Below are 7,057 nucleotides of genomic sequence, written 5' to 3'. Positions count from 1 at the left end.
AGTCAGACAGAGACAGGGGCTAGGGTGATAGGAATAGTTCCCTTCATCAATGCTAAATCATAAACAAATCAATGTAATCCATGAAAAAAATGGTCAACAATTATATGAAGGGTTTCACTTCTGTTTGCCTAATGGCAGCTGGAAATTAATTCCCACATGGATATTTTGTTACTAAAGCAAAATGTAAGATACAATTTTTAAAATTGAACTTATTTTTTCATTTATCTATAGTTTAAAAAAATACACCTGCATTCATTTTTGTTTTATTTTGAAAGAAATACACCATAAGCTATTTAGCCTTTTTTAATCTCTTTCCAACACTCTATGATCTACTTTAAATGTCTTGACAGATTATCTCTGCAAAAAAGACATAGAGCAACAGGAATGGGCAATGAAGAAAGAAAACATGTGGAAATGTTAAAACCACTCACAATACCAGATGATGCAGTATTTAATACAGAGCATTTAAAGAGCTTATTAAGCCTTTCCTCTAGATTTGATTTCCAGAAATTAACCTTGAGTTCAGACAGCACCTTTGAATACTCAGTTTGTATCTCTTTTATGTAACAGTCTGTGCTTTTTTTATTATACTGAAGACTTTCCATGATGATTTGTTGTTCTTGTGTTATTCCAGAACAAAAATAAATTCAATACAGTGCATATGTGAAGTATTTGCAACACTTCATTTTTCCGATTTTTGTTTTGTTACAGTTTTATTGCATTGCATTCATCTTTGTCCTCTAAATTCTACACACTACGTTCTTTGACATAAGTATGAAATATAAGTCGACACATAACTGACGCTTTCGATTAGCTGAGGAAAAAATCATGTGATTAATAGCAAAAGGTTCTGATAGATATTCAAATATTGAATCATTTGAATAGAAATAAATGCAAAGATTCAGAATTTCACAGTTGTTCAGTCCACACAAAAACACTCACAAAAAATCTGACGAATACAAAAAACACAACACTGCTCTTTGGCTAGATTTTGAAATGTTCAAAAAGTTAGATAGATGACTTTTCTAAAAGATTTTTTGTCAATATTCAAGTTCAAAATCAAATTCAAGTCTCCCCCGTAGTACTTTTTGCCAAATAAACTTAAAAGTTTTACCTACTCCAACAAAGCTTTATAACAATTTTTATTTCAGCAAAACATCTTTTTGGTCCTTTTTTCCCTTGTAAAATATTAGATAACATATCACTGGTAATCCTTTACGTTTCTCTTTTAAGTCTTTTAAAAGTTTATTTAATCTTGTACTCACTAAACCAATCACGTTTTTTTTTTATTTGTGCCCAACCCTTTGTTGATCTTCCAAACCATTCATGTTTCATTATTGCTTCACCTATTTCTTAAAATTTCCATCTACATACTTGAAATGCTGGGCAGACAGTTTCCTAACAGCTATTGTTTCCCAACTGCCTGATATCCTCCATCTGCATGTGTATAAAAAGCTCTAACGACCAACACACCGTCAGATTTGCCTTGACCTTCTCTGGGACAGATTGTGAAGAGACGACAGTAATTGCAAATTTCTTTTTTAATTATTCATTCTGTTTTCTATTTGATTTTTCTGTCAGACATTGACTCAGTGCCTTCATGATACTGTTTTTTTTTTTAACTTATTGTAATTTTAAAATTATTATTATTTCTTATTTTGGCAGGTAATCAGTGAAACAATGCTGAAGGTAATATTTGTGCTGGGATGCCTCCTGTGTCTCACTCTGGCTTATTCTGTAAGTGCCATATTTATAAAGACTGAATCAATGTTATTTTAGTCGGTGCAGCCGCCACAGAAAAAAACATTTATATGTTTTTATTGTTGTTTTTAACAGGATGATTCGGCATCCAGCCGGGAGCACCGCTCACTTCAAGGCCATCATCCTGCTAGGGTAAGTTTATTGTACTAGTTTTACTGGAGTAGATAAGAACTGTTGCCAAACCAGAATCTGTTTCCTGAATCTGAATAAACCTGACCTTGATTTGTGTTTCAGGGCGGTGGTCCTCCTCGTGGGAAACATGGCCACCCTTGTGTACCTTTCGATATCCTTCTGAAGCTTCGTGAGTTTCTGCTCACCAGAACTACCACCGCAGCTGCTTCCACCACCGCAGCTGCTTCCACCACCGCAGCTGCTTCCACCACCGCAGCTGCTTCCACCACCGCTGCTCCTACCACAGCAGCTCCTAATACCACAGTGGCAGCTACAACATAAAGAATCTTCTCTCCCCACTAAATATGGCAAATAACATCTCATGATTCTTCATGCTGTTTCCTAAATAAAGTACAAGTTGAATGCATATGGTCTCAATGTGTTTGTGAATGAAAAGTGAGTTAATTGGCTTTTTTCACACCAGCTATGCACATTTTTATTGAAGACAAATTTCAAATGCAAACGACATTACATTTATAACTCAGAACTCAATGAAGTATATGGATTGCGCAGTATATGGAAGTGATGAAAATAAGTAAAACCATTTAGAAATAATTCTGTCTTCCAGTTATCAAGCAATACATTCACTTCTTGTTACTGTGCACTATTTTATTTTATATTTGTATCATGTTCGAATAAAATTTCATTTCATTTCATTTCATTTCAAATGATGGAATTTAGAAAAGAAAAACACATAGAAATCCCACATCATTTTTTTATGTCATATTAATGTAAGACTTGTATATATATTTTTCCCCCTACACATTTTTCATCTCTTTCTTCTCACAGTCTGAATTAACAGCTTCAAGAACTTACAACAAACAGCGACAGAAAAAAGAAACTAACTGTGACGATCTGTGTTATGCACTTTTAAAGTTTTGAATGTCTTTTACTTAATATGTTTTTAAAACTAGTCAAGCAGTGAGCGGACTGATTCTCAAAAGGCAAAAACAGTTAAGATCTATGGAAGAAATCAAACACGTGGCTGAGGTTTCCGACTGGTGGTGTAGAAGGAGGAAATCAGGGCTCAGCAGAAAACATGGCAGCATAACGGCTGAACAAACTTTGTTTGATGTTTAATAGATAAATTTACTCTGCTGAAAATGGATTTGTGGTGCATCTGTAAGCTAAACCTGGAATCCAAGCTGGAAGCAGATGGGATTCTGCTTCAAGATCAGGAGATGTTGCAAACACTGATCTGATGAGGAATAGTCAAACTATTCTTTGAGGTTTATTAGGAAGCAGGTCATCTTTACCGTAAAATATTTTTGAAAACTGTCTATAATCTTTATTTCTCTTCACCATCATGTTATAATTGTGTTGGTCAGTTAAATAAAATCACAATAAATTACATTAAAGTAACTACCTATGGCATAATAACTTTAAAAAAATAAGTCCAAGGAGTTTAAATATATTTGCAAGGCGCTCTATTTTTTCCATGTCGTTTGTGCTCAGGAATAAAATTAAATAACATCAAATAAATGTCTTTTGTTATTTATTATGTAATTCAAATGTTAACAGGCAAGTTGTTGAGTTCCATCTGAGAAACAACTAAAAATAAATATAATCTTAAGGTTTTCATGAAAGTTGAAACCAAACCAAAGTTGATTGGTTTGGTGTGTTTAAATTCAAGGATGTTTTAAGCATCGAGGGAACAGATGGCAGCCTTATGTCTGCAATATTACAATGAAAATAAGTTAAAAAGTACAAAAGTCACATGTAAATAACTCATTCATAAAGTAGCAAATAGATTGTTTGTAAATGTTTCATAACTTAGTGAGGATAAGTTTTGGTATATTGACTGAATTTGTACAGTGTTGTTCTAGTCATACTAACCACTCGAAGGCCTTTACTGAAGTATTTCACTTTGCCCAGAGGCACATCAACATGTGGCAGGAGGAGGCTGGAATTGACCCTGCAGCTTTCCAGTTGACAGAAAATATTCTACACATTCAGGTCGAGTCAAGTTTACCCCAAAGTCAAAAACCCTTATACGTTTTGTAAAAAATAAGATAAAAACGACTTAACACTCATGCATTATCTTACTTACTTCGAACCATAAAGCTGCACAGGCAATTTTAAAACTCTGACTTTACTTTAGGCGACACAGATATAACATGATAGACATTATTACGCCAAGGTAATGAGAGCCTCTCAGACTAAAAATTCCCAGAAACGTTTGCAACAGTGCGTTATATTTATTACCTGTAATATAAAAAAAAATATAGACTACGTCCATCATGTGTACATCCATAAACAAGATAATTATAATGTTAGGAAAGAATGGAGCAAGCACCGTTTCCAGGGAGCTCTAAGCACCAAACACAACAGTTTCGCAAGTCGTTATGAAAGGAATGAGTGGCTCCAGATTTTAAAATAAAGAATGAAGGATTGTTCTCTGATAAAAAAAAAAAAGTATCAGTTATGCAGACATTCAATTTTCAAACTTTAAACATTTCTTTGAAGATGGATTTTATCTGGCTGTGTTTGTGCACATTCTCACACATCCACTCAGATACATAACAGGATGAGGGCATTTAATCTTATAAAAACCCCACCCAACCCTAAAGCCGAAACTGTGTGCACACCCCTGTTGGTTTTTTTCCTGAGGCTAACCGCGGCCCATCAGAGATGAGGCAACACCTGTGAAGTTGGCGGGCAATGTCGACACAGTAGAGCTGTTTAAAAGGTAATTGTGTTTCTTCAGGCACCCATATGCAGACTGAGTTGATGAGCGTGATCTTTTATTCGTTATAAAGCTTTTTATTCTCGAGCCCGACTGTGATACGGAGACTAAGCCAGCATGAAGTCCAGGATAGTGTGTTTTCTGTTGATTCTTCTTTGCATTAGTGTCCATGCAACTGTAAGTACAAAACTGTTAAGCACTGCTTTGTTTACTTGACGTTGTGCAAATTATTGAACATTTTTTTGTGCTAAAGTGAAATAATTTATCTCTTTGTGAATTTTGAAGAGGTGCCATGGTAAGCGCAGTTCTAGCAGTGAGTCGGGCAGTGGAGAGGTAATTAATAATAATGCAAATAATTTTTTATTTTGATCGTTTTTAGCATTTATCAGTATTGCCTAAGTTTCTTTTCTGTTTTTTTTTTTTTGTTGTTTTTGTTTGTTTGTTTGTTTTTGCTTCAGGTGAACACAGTAGACCTGCCTTCACTTATCTGCACTCTGTTTCCGACTCTGTGTTCAACAAAGACTACAACAACAACAACAACAACAACAACAACAACAACAACAACAACAACCGCCACAACAACAGCAACAACAAAGGCAGTCACGACTTCAGTCACCTCCCGAGGAGACAATCGAGGAGACAGCCTCTATAATGAATCCAACACGAGGAATATTTAGCAAGATGGGGAGAGTTTGTTTACTTTGTTTTGCAAAATGATCAGTTTAATGGTGTTTTATTTTGGTAAGGCCATTTAAAAAAAAAAAAAAAAAAAACAGAATTAAATGGTTGACATAAAAACGAATGTATTAGTTTGAACTAGTTAAAATTTATTTGTTGTGCCTCCTTTCCTTTTCTATTACACTTTGTTGATTGCACTTAATTTATCCAGCACAGTTTTTGATTGTCTTTCCACGTAAAGTCTTGATAATGTTTGTCCATACGGTGAAAAACACCAATATAAGCAAAGAGTAATGGACAACGTATGTTGGAGACGGGTCCCCACCGATGAGAAGACTCTGACAACACACCAGTGTAACATCCACTCAGTAAACTCACACAGACAAGCCTGAATGCTGACTGCTTAAGAAAAGGGATGAGTGTAAGCTGCTAGAAGCCAGACTCTGCCAACTCTGTCGCTCCTGAATCACCTGACCAACACTTTGATTCATTCTTTTGCACTGCTGATTCCTAAGACTTTGACTGAAATACATTGTGTTTTGTTCTAATCAATTACTTTGTGTTTGATGTAATTTGATGTGCCTAAACACTGTATTATCAAAAATCCTGATTTTGAATGTACTTTTTCTCTATTTTTTTTTTTAACTCATAGGTTTTTTTTTTCTTAATTATGACTGTGCACTGACTGATCTTATGTGTGCTGCAGGTGAACTGTTATGGTTCTAATAAAATCAAATAAAATGAACAAGATATTTGCAAAGATAAAGTTTAGTAATAGTATGTATATGAATCACTATGAACATTAAATGATAAATCAAATGAGAATGCTACATCCTGCGAAAGATCTCGTAGATTTCTCAATGATCTCACTGAATACAATGAGTTCAAGAAGCTCCATGTTTTCTGCTCTGCTGCTTTTGACGATGCGTCGCTAAAAAGTATATTTTGGGGCTCTTTACTTACTTAGCACACTGCTGATTCCACTGAAGTCAAGTGTCTAAGGGAGCCCCACATCAACGGCAAATGGTGTTTTCCAGAGATTTACAGAAACACAAGCAGTTCCTGATCACACACACTCAGTCAGTCACACAGTTTCCCCTTTCTGATCACAGCAGAAATGCTAAAACAAAGACACTGTGGAAGATCAAAGGAGGAGTCTGACATTGTGCTCATTGACTGTCAGACATGAAAACTTAATTCACCAGATAACTTTCAACTTTGCATAATGTCCAGGACATTATGACCGTTGAATTTTGCCACATGTGTTGCCTGTTTATTTGTTTGTTTATGTAATTTAAATGAATATGTCACATGCTGACATAAACAAAAGTTTTGAATGAAAAGTATTGTGTAGCCCACCCCTTCTCTGAAAAGTCTATTCACTAAACCATAAGCGGCACACACCAATCAGCCGTCCATACTAAACACAAAACAGGCAATGTGTATATTTAATAACAACAAAGAAATCTTTGTAATGACGCAGCACCATACTGTTTCAATATACCGTGTAGTGCTGTATATTGATTATAGTGATTGTATTTTATTTTTCTAAAAAGTAAAAATTGATCCGCTCTCTTTGGTTTCTTTAGACAGATTTGTTCCATAAACAGAAATACAAATTTAAATTTATTTTGTTTTTTAAGGGTGATGGGATATAATGTGATTCTAATATTAAAATGGCATTAAATTGTCATATTTGTTGTGTTTAATGTACAGCGATACTTTAGCTTTTCATCATTTCTACTTCAAAGACATGAATTT

At 34.7% G+C, this 7,057-nt stretch overlaps 1 long non-coding RNA gene across 1 annotated transcript; it reads left to right on the top strand.

Annotated features, from left to right (window-relative positions):
- The first annotated feature begins 4,553 nt into the window (after positions 1-4,553).
- Positions 4,554-6,046, top strand: LOC106949939 (uncharacterized). The gene is made up of 3 exons (XR_001425505.1): positions 4,554-4,795; positions 4,904-4,951; positions 5,077-6,046. It is a non-coding gene; the product is annotated as an uncharacterized LOC106949939 (long non-coding RNA).
- Positions 6,047-7,057: the final 1,011 nt, after the last annotated feature.

The sequence above is a fragment of the Poecilia latipinna genome, unplaced genomic scaffold (assembly GCF_001443285.1).
Source record: "Poecilia latipinna isolate Pla-1442-1.1 unplaced genomic scaffold, P_latipinna-1.0 Scaffold370, whole genome shotgun sequence".
Classification (NCBI taxonomy): domain Eukaryota; kingdom Metazoa; phylum Chordata; class Actinopteri; order Cyprinodontiformes; family Poeciliidae; genus Poecilia; species Poecilia latipinna.
The sequence above is the reverse complement of the archived record's forward strand: the minus strand, read 5'-3'. Positions and strand labels throughout refer to the sequence as shown.